Source organism: Ixodes scapularis, unplaced genomic scaffold, assembly GCF_016920785.2.
Source record: "Ixodes scapularis isolate PalLabHiFi unplaced genomic scaffold, ASM1692078v2 PGA_scaffold4__175_contigs__length_147842914, whole genome shotgun sequence".
NCBI lineage: Eukaryota > Metazoa > Arthropoda > Arachnida > Ixodida > Ixodidae > Ixodes > Ixodes scapularis.
Window position 1 is genome coordinate 97,563,389 of NW_024609879.1, and position 13,892 is coordinate 97,577,280.

At 45.9% G+C, this 13,892-nt stretch overlaps 1 non-coding gene across 1 annotated transcript; it reads left to right on the top strand.

Moving 5' to 3' along the window:
- The first annotated feature begins 34 nt into the window (after positions 1 to 34).
- Positions 35 to 108, top strand: Trnan-guu. The gene has a single exon. It is a non-coding gene; the product is annotated as a tRNA-Asn (tRNA).
- Positions 109 to 13,892: the final 13,784 nt, after the last annotated feature.

Below are 13,892 nucleotides of genomic sequence, written 5' to 3' on the forward strand. Positions count from 1 at the left end.
TTTGTGAAATTATTTCTTCTTTGGATTCCTGTTCGCCTCCGTGGCGCAATAGGTTAGCGCGTTCGGCTGTTAACCGAAAGGTTGGTGGTTCGAGTCCACCCGGTGGCGGGTGTAATTTTTGCTTCGTAACATGCATACTGCTAGACACGGTTTTGTCAACACGACTCCATGCTTTTATAAATTTTTCTTAAGTTATTAATTATAAGTAGGGTTCCGTGTTTTGGGCGTTTGTTTTTTATTTTTCGATTTAGGGTTTTTTTTCCAGGGCTTTTGTGCAGATTGGTTATAACTTAACCAGTTTACACAAAGAACACCGAATTTGTAAAAAAAAAAATGGCCCACTATAAAGATATTTCCAAATTAAAAAAAAAAAAAAAAATACACACCGAAAACACATAACCCTAATTATTAGCGCATTACATTTTAGGGTTTTGGTCGGTGCTCTAAGTGAGCAGTTAACCGAACTAGTTGTATTGATTGCAGCGTTTCGGTGTTAAGAGTAAAACAAAAATACAAAACAGCAGTGACATTTGTCCGCAAGTTCTATCAAGCATGGAATGCAGTATATAACGAGCAGTTGTTTAAATTGCATTAGTGTAAGCATTAATGCGAGCCAGTTCATGCAATGTAAAACTATAATCATGCAACCGGTACTACCAAATCTAAAAATAAGAAGATAATAATATAAGTGTTAAGGACGAGAAGTTGATAAATGACAGCTCTGATGTGTTCTCGGTAAGTAAACTTATTCATCGAGAGAAAAAACCTGCATCGTGCAAACCATATAGCTATTCCTTTGAATTAAGAAATCAATAATAGCTTTTAAGTATGATCCGAGCCTCGATTCACCCCACCTTCTTTCCACCCCGCCTCGATTTCCCTCGCCGAGGATGTCCGAGAAGAGGTTCAGCAGGCTTTTCAGGCGGAGGATTCCACCGACCATAGCCTCCGTATAGAGGAGGCTATGCACCGACGTACCAGCTCCAGAGAAACAAGCGCTGAGCTACGCCGCAGTTGACCGACTACCGCCACCCCTTGCTTGCCTGCTTACGGCGCCACCGCGACATGAACCCCCAGCACCACGGTACGTCCGCCCAGAGCAACCTTCGCCGAGGAAAACGGACATCTGGAAAACGGCCGACCCACGCCGGCTGTGTCACCATTCTGGGGAAGCCGACCACATTTATCGCCGATGGCCCACTCGAACAGTGTTGCCAACCTCCGTGGTCGTTTCGTCCCCGAATTTTGTCGGAAATTTCTCTAGATTTCCCTAGATTTTCAGCAAATTTGTTAATTTGCGTCAATATTGAGTTTATTGTTATGGAGAAGATTAAGCGTAGATTCCTCTGGTTGGGTGCCCATTTAAAGGTTAAATATGCTTCGTTAAAACCTTTTTACACAATTAAACTTTGTTACTTTGGCCTTCTGTGACCCCCAGATCGCTGTTGCTATCACTGTCTGGCCCAGAAAATGTACAAAAAGGCCTTTTTCCTGCTTCACTGGGCCGGCACGAGGAGGAAAAAGGGAAGGAACGTGTCTCTGAAACCCATTAAATATCAATCCCTAGATTTGAACAAATTTCCCTTTGCCCCTAAACGATGATGGAAATCCCTAGATCTAAAGATACATTCCTAAGGTTGGTAGCGCTGCACCCGAACAACCCGTGCCCACGGTAAAGTGAGCGCCCACGAGACATGGACGAGTATCTTTGCCATCTACCGTCTCAATGCGCCCGGTTCACCGCGAGGAGCTCGCTCGCCTTCACCCCGACGTCCTGCATCACCTGTCCATAGGTACCACCGAGAAAGCCCGTCTCTCATGACGCGCCGGGCAAACTAAGTTCGGCAATAGCGCAAGGCGGTATTGCCGATGACGAACGACGCCAATATCCTCCACAAAGGTCGGAGAGCTCCCACACTAGCGAGGAGACGCATCGAATCGACGCTTCTGGGACGGTGTCGAATAAGTTCGACGTTACCATTGACGGCCATGACGCGAAGGCACTCCTCAACACCGGAGCAGACTATTCCGGTTTGGGTGGGAAGGTTTTTCACCGCTTTCGGAAAGTGATGACGTCATGGGATGGCCCAAAAATACGAACCGCGGGCGGACATCTCATTACACCAGTGGGAAGGTGTACAGCACGTTTGGATATCCACGGGGCCACCTGTCCCGTAAAATTAATTGTCCTCAAGGACTGTCCGAGAGACGCCATCCTTGGAAAGGACTTCCCATGTGAGTACGGTGCCGTCATCTACCTTCGAGCAAAAAGGTTGACGCTGCGAAAGCCCGTCCTACCACCGTAAGGATACAAAACGACGCCAGCCGCGGTCTGAGTCATTGTGAACCACGTGAACCTGCCGCCGCGGTCGCGTGTTCTAGTGACCGTCGTGACCGATGCAGTCGCGTGCAGGGAAGTTCTTCTGGAAGGCGACGTCCAACTGCTCCTCGGGAGAGGAATAGGCGTCGCAAGGGGCGTAACAGAGCTGAAGGGTGGACGCACTGTGGTCCTCGTGATGAGCTTCCGACAGGAGGCGCAGCACCTCACGAAAGGTTCAGCTGTAAGTCACGTCGAGGAACCACGGGATTCCGCCGAAATCGCCCCGATCTCGAATGAGCCCTCGCCATCTCAGCCGTGAGTACACCGCCGCCGCAGCTAGACGTTACCCCCAGGCTCACTGCCACGAAACGACGACAGCTCAGAGACCTCCTTGCCGAATTCCGTGACTGCTTTGAAGTCACATGCGCCAGTCAATAATGCTTACTAATCCCCGTACTAGGCCACTTCGCCGAGAGCTGGAGATTGTTCCACCGTTCCGGCGAGAAACTAATATGTTGTAGAAAGAAAATTCGATATTGTAAGTAAAAATAATGGTGGAAGATTGAAGTAGTCGCTTTCTTGCACCAACAGCGACAAGGTTGAGAGTATAATATTAGGATTAATTTTTCTTTCATTGACGTTGTTTGTTGAGAATGCAGCGACTTCAAGCACACACCATGCTTTTCACAAACATCAACAAATTAATCGAACGCATCGTTCGACGCCATCCTGCTTTACATGCCGCCGCCCAGTTTCGGAACATGCTTTGTTCAAGGTTTGCACCACGAAAGGTGCAAACCTTGAACTTTATATGATAGCGACAACGAAGTGGAATTTAATTCCCTGCACTCCGAGATAAATAAACAGTCTTTTTTTAAGTTCCAGCTTTCTAACTGTGGCGGTTCTGCTCTATCCGCCATCGTGCGTCGTGCAGCTTTCAACCTTACCCTACTCGTAGACAACTCGCGGAGAGTGTTATGTCTAAAACGCAGTGACTGAGCGTCACGGTGAGGCAAAAAAAGCCAGTCATCATGGCTCACATCTGACACCCAGGAAAAGGGCATAATAAATCGCTTTCCCGCGACGTGTACTAAAGATAGACCAAACGCTCATTATGCTGTTCTCCTTCTGATTAATCTTTGTTCCCTTGATTTAAAGAACAGCAGTATCGGCGCCACCTCCTCCTTAGATTAGCTGCGCCGTCACGTGCCCAATTACGCACGCACTATGCTTTGTCTCATCCTACGATGGACTAAAGGCCAGGTCCAATTACGTTCCACGCTATACTATGACACGCTTAACATTGATTAGGGATGGACGAATAATGCTCGAATCCAAAAAGCGTCGCATCATTTCTCTAGCTTCGACGCTCCAAAGAGCCTATGTCGTGGTGTCGTGGCTTTCTTTGCGATGTAAAACTCTTGAGTCACTCAGTGCTCTTTGATTCGAACCACTGCCCACCCGCCCCCTTATCAGCGATCCGAAACGCGGGCACCGATACGTTCATCCAAGCGAGGCAGCACAATTTCTAAGGGGCTCGTGATTGAATCTGGCGGTCCGTGGCCTTGGTCTTTAGTCACAGCTTTAGTGAGCCAGATGGCTGCGACCTTACGTGCGCAATGCCGTAGGAACTAGGCACACCTTTAGTCAGCCAGAACTGTGAAGCCGCCGTGGCGTCGGCCAAGCGTGCCCGTCTCGCACCCCTAAGGCCCGGGGTCGATTCCTACCCAGGCCGAAATGTACCAGAGTTTATTTCCAAAGCCATTCACTTACTTTGTTCACAGGAACCTCTGTGAGATGTTTGACATTTATCCGAGCATTTTGACCTGTTTTTACTCTGTGCGCCGTCGACCATTTCTGGTACTACCGTTCGGTTACGCCGGCGACGACGCCGGATTTTCGCGTAAAGCGCGATCCAAACCAAGGCGTTTTTGTGCGCGTGAAAGTCGTGCGCTTCCCGGAAATTGCGTATTTCGTGACATTTTTGCTGTTTCCGGTGCGCTTTCTGAGTCACAGGCATCCGCGTTGATTAGGGCGGTGCGCTTTCGGGCAAGCGGAGAGCATCTGCGCCAGACGGCGAAGAAACGCGCAGCCGGAACTGGTGCCCTCCACCGATTGGCCGGGAGAGGACATGGGAGAGGATCGCGCTACTACGTCACAGCGCGTTTTTGTGCGCGTTCGGAAAAAGTTGAAATCATCCAACTTTCGTATGCGCGCCATGAAGGTGCAAGGATTCAGCGCGAAGTCACGACATATGCGATTTCCGGGAAGTGCACGCCCAAACACGTTGGTTTGGACCACGCTTAATAATCTTTTCGCATTAAAATTTCTTCTTGCGAGGCCATCAGCCCCTTTTTACAGCAGTGAATGTTGTGCAGGGCCCGTGTGAGCATGAAAAGCAATTATACACAAAATAATGAAATTGGCATAAGCTAAGCATCGTAATTACAATAATTAAAATCACCGTTATCAAAAGTTTCAACTACAGATCATTCACTTGGAAATTATTGCGATCACATTCATTAACTACAATGTCAGCGTTAATGTAAAATTCTTCATTTCTTTTGCATTCAAACAGGAATTATATATAAAGATACATGAAAGACATTCGTATATTTTTTCCTCATCAAATTGTGAATAGACTTTACTATTAATAAAAAAAAAAAGATCAAGAGCACCATAAAAAAATACTTTCAAATCTGCTACCTACTCGCGGAACAACGTTTTAAGTTTAGGTCACTGGGGCTAAAAAATACGCTTTTACTCCTTTCTTGAACATGCGGAATCTTCGAATTTGGAGTGCTTTTTCAGCAATATTGGGGTGGTTATTTATAAGGACAGACAACTGGTAGTCAAGTTTAGTCAAACTATCATCAAAATGATGAGTTATATAGAGCAACCCTCTAAACACCCGTATTGAAAAAAAAAGAAGTGTCTGATATTGCTTGTTTTATCTTAAATCAAAATGCAGTCAAAGACTAGAAGAAGCTAGTACACAGGCACAAACACGCATACTAAAAGCGCAAGGCCATGGTGCATGGTTTGCGCTCGATTGCTGAAACCGTTAACAGAAACGCACTGAAAGACGTAGAGCTCCGTGACGTAGTGTTTTTTGGTTCTGCTTGATTGGCCTCATTGACCTGGTGTGCCGGCTGCGCTCAGACTTACAGTGAAAATGAATTTAAACGTTTACGTCGTGCAAAAGCTCTTTCATTCAGGAAATGCTGACAAGGCATGTCTTACAGGCCCGTAGCCTGGGGGGGGGGGAGGTTAGGACCCCCCCCCCCCCTTGCCGCCCCCCCCCCCCTCCGAATATTCGGTGGAGGGAGGGGTGGGAAGGGGGAAGAGCTCCAGGACGGCTTCGCGGATGTCAAGCGGAAGGCTCTGTTTTAGAGCGCAGCTCTTAGGGGCCCGTTTCCAGCCTGAGCGGCGTCGGCGTCGCCGTCGGCGTCGCCGTCGCCGTCGCCGTCGGCGTCGGCGTCGGCGTCGGCGTAACCGCGCCCCTCCCTCTCCTCCTCCTCCCCCTCCTCCTCCCCGTCTCCTCCCCCTCCTCCTCCTCCCCCTCTTTCTCCTCCTCCTCCCCTCATTTAGCATGGTCCGGGCGGGTCACGTGACCTCGGGGGGAGGGGGTCACATGACCCGTTTCCAGCCTGTGCGGCGTCGGCGTCGGCGTCGCCCCTCCCCCTCCTCCTCCTCCCCCTCCGCTCCTCCTCCTCCCCCCTCCTCCCCCGCCCGGTAAAGGTGGTAAAGGAGAGGGAGGGGGAGCAGGAGCGGAGGAGGACTAGCAGGCATGATCACGGGGGAGGAGGAGGAATATACCCTCCACTCCTCCTCCTCAAGAGCTGCGCTCCAATTCGGCGTTACAGGAAGTTGTAAACGGCTTTCACTTTTTTTCTTGCTTTTTACAAACACGTCGGTCCCAGCTATGTACATGCACACGCTTGCCCATCGGTTAAGTAGATAGCCTCAAGATTTGACACAGATCTAGTTTTCACATGCAAATCGAGACAGGGAGACCTGTGCAAGACGGTAAACAGAAAGATCCCGCCGCGTTGGTGCTCTTACATTATCCTGTGCAGGTCTTGAGAGGATAGAGAACATAATTAGAGCAAAAATGAAAAAGAACAATAAAGTGGCTGGTCTATCTCATGGGCATCATAGGATTTCGGTGGCCACACCGTGAAAACCTGGTTCAACTCATTGTTCAACTTGATGGCGCAAGCGACAGGCATCGGAAACTCATCAAGAGGCCAAGAGAAATCAGAAATAACAAAGTGGTCTACTGACAGCAAGGTATACAGAGTATTAAGGAAAATGTCTCTAAAGAATTTGGTTCACGTCTTTAAGTAAGCAACAAATAAGTTTGCCCAAATAACAATGCATTGTGTTAACTTTTTATTAGCATAAACCAGGCAGAGTGACACGAGCTTTCAACTGGGCATAAGATCTTTCTGCGGTGCTTCTTAAGACCCTCGAGAGAAAATGTTGTCCACTGCATCAGTAGGTTGCTCCTAGCTTGCATGATTTTATGGAGCAAGATCATGAACTAAAAGAAGCCTCTGAGCATCCACTTTGTTCAGACAAGTTGTTAGCCTGCTGGAAACTAACAAGCTTTAGGCAATTTTTTCGTTTAGGGGGGAGGGGGGAAGATTTGTTGCTTCGAACCAGTGATACCAGGACCTTTGGCAGCTAGATACCAGTACTTGGAGAGTTTTAATTTTTGAAATCTCAAGTTTTGCTGGACAATATTTGACCCACTAAAATTGGCGTTATTGTCTTATTACACAGGTTGAACAATTTGTTTTATCATAATATACGTTCAGGTTGGTATTTGAGGTTCCACAACCAATAACTATTTAAATATTTTTTAGACATACCTCACCGACAGGGCTGTTTGCATACAATTCTCTGGCAGGGCTGCATATTTACTTCACTCTTGGTTTCTGATATGTCGCACATATCAAAAATTATATTTATTGTGTTTTTATGCCACAGAAACAAACATTTCTGTTTGCTATGACAGTATATTCTCTTTAATATGGACATCTCCAGTCCCCAAAACAATTCTCCAAAATGTTAGTCATCCATAATCATGATTCAATGCCAAGATCACAAATAATAAACAGTGAAGGTGGTATGTTGTTCATCTTTGTCATCTGCAGCTGGGGTAGGGAAAGAAGAGCAGGTGATTCAGGCTGAAAACCCCTGAAAATTTTATTCGTTGTCCGTCACCATTCTCTTATCTGACAATGGTGAAGCTCTGGGTAAATTCTTTAACCGAAAAGCTTTACTATATTTTGTCTAATATATTTTGTTTTCCTTTTTTGCGTGTCTTTTTTTTTTTACAGAAACCCCGATAAAATATAAAAAAAAAACATTTATTTACCTATTTCCTTCCCAAGCTAGCTGTCCATAGTCCGTACTCCGGGGTTCTATATTTAACGTGACGAGTTCGAATTGTAGGGCGACACACATCAGTCCCCGAAAATATGACCTAGAGGGGTGCCCTAAACGATCGACCATGTTAGCGGGACGTGACTTTATTGCGTTTTTCAATCGCGAAGTCAGATATTCTCGCGCAATAATTGCATCTGAGTTTACAAAATTTTAAACAGTCACTTGCCGAACTATAGCAGTAATATTTTGTGTCTGCCGATAGCCTTTAAAAATGGAAAAGCACTCTGTCGTGTTCGCGCTAATACTGTCACACATTGTATCTTCACTGTAGCACTTCTTGCTAACCTAGATACTGCGCGGATTATTAATTTTTTCCCCGCATAGCGACGCTTGTTTTAAGTGTCAGCGTAAATTGTTTTTCTTTGTCTTGCAAATAACAGAACAAACACATCACCAAGTGCGAAAAATGCTAGATCTGTGTCGATTCCCTGGAAGACGCCGACGACAAGTAACGACTGTCAACTGCTGGACACAAGGTAGGCAAGCAGAACTTACAATTTTGTGACACAACACGTGGCATGGCACGCGCGAACCGCAAATTTCCAAACAAAACCTACGCTACCGTGGTAGGGAGCAACGGCAGGGCACGGCGGAGGGCCTGCGCCATGTTGGATTTTGAGTGGCTTCGTCTTCGCAAAAGGTTAGGAAGCCGCACAAGCTGGCTCGACGGCGTCAAAAGTCGTAATTAAACCATTAGCGCTCCATCTTATGGACATGGTTTTTGTTCCTTATTTTAGTCTTTCAATCTATCGATAGAGCAATGAGTCGCCGATTCGTTGCAGTAATGAGCACCTCCGACCATGGAAGCGCTGCTGAACGCCCAGTTTACCCAGAAATCGACTCCATTGGGACTACGGCAGTAACCGGGCACTGCCGCCGCCTTAAGCTATTACGGTCACTCTTTGTAAATAAACAAACAAAAGCAGTCAATCAATAAATCCAGTCAAAAGTTTATTTTTTCAAGAAGGGAAGGGTGGAAGCCTTGATATGGTGCTAGGTGCAGAAGGCTCCGTTATTGGGTTTTCAGCGTTGTTATCGAAAAACGCCGCAATCTTGTAGACGCTGAAGTCTTTGTCTCAAGCTGCCATTGCATATAGTCGAATTGCGGTTTAACTGTGGGGAGATTTTTGCAGTTAAAGCTAGAAAGTTTGTAAAACTGATAACGGTTAAAAAAATATTTGCAATTTTTTTAAATATTACTTTCCGTTAATACGTTCACAATTTGAACTCACCACCTACTTAACACCCTCACGGCAAACAACTGCGGCGTAGCTTCAGAAACCAGCCTGCTTTGTATTCAAATATTTCAATCAATGTTTTTCCACTCGACGGAAGAGGGATTCGAAGAAGTTTAATGAATTATTTGAGCACTTGTTTTTGGTCGGTTTCTCAATGACTGTCTCGTCGTGGCTGGTTGAGGTCACCCGATTCTCAAGGCTGCCTCACACATTTGCGTTTGTGTGTAATCGACCGCCTCGGCTACCCCTTGTGACCGCTTACCAGGGTGGAGAATAAAAATCAAGATGATTAAAATCTTCATTTAAATCAGGATTTAATGTGAACCAATTTGGATAAATGTTCTAAATGAAACAATTTCCCCCAAAATAATACTGAGAACATTTTTTATTTACCGTTTTTCTATAAGTGTTTGTTTCCTAGGAGCATTTATTTTCTATTTCAAGCAAATATTGATCAAGCAGGAAAGATTTCTGTCAGGCAGCCATTAACAATCCATCCAGTGATAAAATAGCTACTATTTTCGAGCTAAACGATTTAAATCGTGTAAGTTTAATGAAACCTAAGGAATCTGATATGAATCAATTAGACCCTATATACATGATACTTTTTTTTTTAAATATCATAATTTGTTTCTACCTTGCCACTTACGACGAGATGGCACAGTGACGCCACCTATCGGGTAACTCTGATACACTAGCGATCCTAGCTTGTTTCTCTAGAAGTGTGTCCAAGACGTCGGCTTCGTTCCTCTAGAAGTTGGTCCGTCCCTCAAAATTCGCACAAAAGCGGCTTTCCTCTCTTTCCCGCCCATGGCTTTAACGGCACTACGCGCAATTAGTGAGATAAAGTATCGTCACGTGCCTACCTCCGACCCGCTGACTGGCTCGGCGGAAATGTAGCCTTCGCCGTCTGCCAAGTTACGGCGAAACGAAGATGGGACGTACACCAGGTTTATTTGATAGATGGCGCCAGTGTACTAGTCATTTCGCTCCTCGTAATTGTGGTGACAGGGGTTGCAACGCATTTCAGCGCACTCAAACGCAAATGTTTGAACGGTCACACTGCTAATACAGCGTACTAAAGGCAGTCTCCAGACAATGAATGAGGCCGGTTTCTTTTTTTTATTTATTTAATTTTAAGGCAGTCTACAGACAATGAGGCCAGTTTCTTCCTTGCTTTTGACGGTCCTGTTACATTGGTGGCCCAAAAACTATCTGCAGACAGCTTCGAACATGCTTCAGTACGAAGCAAACATGCTTCTAAGATGCTTGAGGCATATTCGCGGATAATTCACTCATAGATCTCTGCAGTGGACGCTGTGTATTTTCATGTGAAGTATGAGCAAAGTGACTGGGGCTTTAAGTGGTTATGGTCTCTGCTTTCCAATTGGTGACATACGTAGCAGGGCTTATGGTGGCAGTATTTTGGGTGGTTTGTGCCTTCTAATTGGTGACCTCCGTAACAGTGCTTGTGGAAGGCGTTGGGGTGGTTGGACTTGTCTGCGTGGTGACCTGCGTAGTAGGCCTTGTGGAAGCCGTTTTGGTGGTTGGACTTGTCTGCGTGGTGACCTGCGTAGTAGGCCTTGTGGAAGCCGTTTGGGTGGTTGGACTTGTCTGCGTCGTGACCTGCGTTGTAGGGCAGGTGGTGGATGCCTTTTCGGTGGTTCCTCTCGTCTCAGTAGTACCCTGTGTACTAGTGACTGTGGTGGGAGTGTTTCGGGTGGTTTCTTCTGTGCCAGTACTGTCCACTTTCTTAGAGGTTACGAGGTGCCCTTGCTGAATGTCGTCCAATTTGCCAGTAGCGTTCAATATCTGACTTGCGTTTGCTATCTGGGTGGTGTTTGTTAACTGAGTAGCGTTTTTTATCTCTGCAGTGTCCACTTGGTCGTCTGTGGACGCCTGATAGTAGCGGGCGGTTTTCCTTCTCTTCTTGGTGGATACGTAGACCCGGCACGTCTGACACCCGACCACCAAGCCTCCATCCTTGACTGTTGCCTCGATGTATAGGTATCTGTTCTGAAAGAAAAAAAAAAACTGTTACAAATAGACATTAGTGATTTTCAACCTCTGTTTAAGCTCAACCTGCTTCAAATATGCTCTAAAAGTGTGTTCACACGTTTTGGACAAACTTGCCAACAAGATGTTGTGACGTGGTATTTAGATATCATTAAAAATTCGATAATTCGTAAAATTAAAATTCCACCAATACAGTGGCGAATAGGACCCACAGTGGCGTCGTATAAATAAAACTTAGTCGATCAGCTGAAAATTTTAAATAAACTTACCCTGCACGTTAAATCAAGATGCATTGGACAATTATTGAAAGTTAGATTTTTTCAAAAATTAAAACTTGTTTGTTTCAAGTATGAAAAAGCGGTTAGAATTCATATAAATATTAAAAATATTTAAACTGCGACCTGATCAATCACATGTATAGAAGAATTTACAAAACATGTAGAAATTCATCAAGATAAATAGTTACAATGTTCCTTCAAGGTTTAAGTTGTACGGTATAAAAGAATGGAAAACCCCATGAAATCACCCCCATATTCCATAGGGAGGTCTCTACGTTTTAAAATCAGGTTCTAGTTTTTCTTTATGGGCGACTATTTACAGATAGTAGACAGAAGCTTCGACTTTTTCTATAGGCTGATTGTCTTTTTTCACTTCTATCTCAAATGACTTAGTCCGTTGATGTCGGATGATGTTAATGTGCCAGTGGACCTATTGATATTTTCTGGTGTTGTTTGCATATGCCATGATCTTATAAAAAGCCCTTGGCGGAAGTTTGTCTCAACATTTATGATGCGGGTGTTTGCAAAGCCGATGCGATGGTCGTTGTCCTCACAGCGTTGAACAACAGCGCTGAGCTCGCGGTGAAATTTGTGCACATCGTTTTTGCGTTGTCTCATTCTTACTTAGAAGTTCGTCGTTTCGCCGACAGATCCAGGTTTATCACGAACCTGTCTCTCAGAAAAATATCTTGATACGAAACTGCTGTTTTTTGGCCAAGGGTCATGGTTTTAACACGGCCGCAACGAACCCGCATCTTCTGAAGAAGTTGCAACACAGAAGATGGCATCGTGCACCTGAATTCAAGCGCTCAGGAACGGCTCCGTGAAAAAGTGGTCGGCATTTTTTCCCAAAATAGTAGCACGTCCCCAAGACAACCTACGAAGAGAGGAGTCAGTAGCCCTCTGGGAGCTCAGAGATGGCATGACGATGGTGCTCCACCCAGCCGAGAAGTGCAGCTCAGCCGTCATGCTAGACCGATATGACTACGAGCTCAAGGTGCGGGACCATCTCGATAGCTCGGGTAATACAAAACTCAAGTAAGACCCTAGCTAGGACACTGATCCAGACAAAAATGAGAAACATCATCGCGGAAATCTTAAATAAAAGTCATCCAAGAATGAGAAAATAGTTCGTACTACTTACATGCAGTAATTGCTCTGCACCTGGTTTCTATGGGCTCTCTGAGATCTATAAGTCCAACTATTCCCTCCGGCCCATCGTGGACTTCACGACCCGCCGCTTGGAGCGCTCTCCAACCACCTTTACCGCACTCTCTTCCTTTCGTTGGAAAAACTCCGACCTATGTGAGAAACTTTGTCCATTTTATGGAGCTCGTTTCGGAACCAAAGCTCACCACTGAAAAGAGCCTGGTATCGTTTGACGTGATTTCACTCTTCACAAGCGTTCCTATACCCATGGCGATCACCACGGCTAAAGACGCCCTCGAGAAAGTTATAAATGAAAGGGTCACCCCTTTTATTCATGTCACTCATTCGATCATGCCTTTCATGCCTTTCATTCATGTAGATAAACTGTGCCGCCTTCTTGAGTTGTGCCTTAGCTGCTCTTGAACTTTAAAGGAGAGTTTATAGCCAGACCAGTGGAAACGCCATGGGTACGTCGATCTCGGCCACTGCACCAAATCTGATGATAAAATCCATTGAACAATGGGTGCTGCAGTCTTTCGCACAAGCCTTAGATTGTTCTTGCGCTATGTCGATGATATCTTCCGTGTCGCAAAAAAGTCAGAAGTAGACAACCTTCTAGTCCAACTAAACACCATCGAGCCGGCCATCCAATTACCAGTGGAACTCGAGAAGCACAATACGTTATCATTTCTGGATGTGGTTATGAAGAGGTAGGGGACCTGGGAGTCTACGGTATACAAAAAGCCGACTCCCCAGGACACTACTTCCCTCTTGACTCAAATCACTCAATGAGTCACATGCCTCGGTGGTTACGACTTTGCTGCCCAGAGCGAGGAGCATCTGCTCATCAAAAACGAACCGAAAAAAAAAACAGTCAATGAGACAAATTCTAGTTTTTCCCCAAGGTCGAGATTTTAAAACAGTCATCACCTATCTAAGAAAGAACGGCTGCACCAGCAGTTCCATCTGTCATGCTGCGCGGCAATAAGATCGCAATCGTCGACACCTGCAGCTACATACCCGCATCTGTGTTCATTACATAAAGGTGACTATCGAAGCGCTGGCACGTACGCTGGCAAAAGAAGGTATTTCAGGGGTACTGAACCGAGATATGGATTTCGCAAAATAAGGCCGAAGAAGCGTTGAACGGGAGGCTACGAACTCCGAAACCTCGCTTATACATCCATATTTAAAACAAATGGCCGTATGTTTGGAAAAAAAAAGGGCGCGATCAAGCGAGGACTTTGACATCACCATTCTCCTGGAAGAGTTGAGAATGAGGGTAAACGACTTCGCTTCTTTCCTCCTCGCTTCGGTTCACCACCTCGACCAAAGCCACATTGGGGAGAAACGCCTGGGGGCTCCCGCGATCACGTGGGTTACGTCCCCGCTACTCGGCCTACGCTGCGGCCACGGTATAGTTCCGTTACGGCT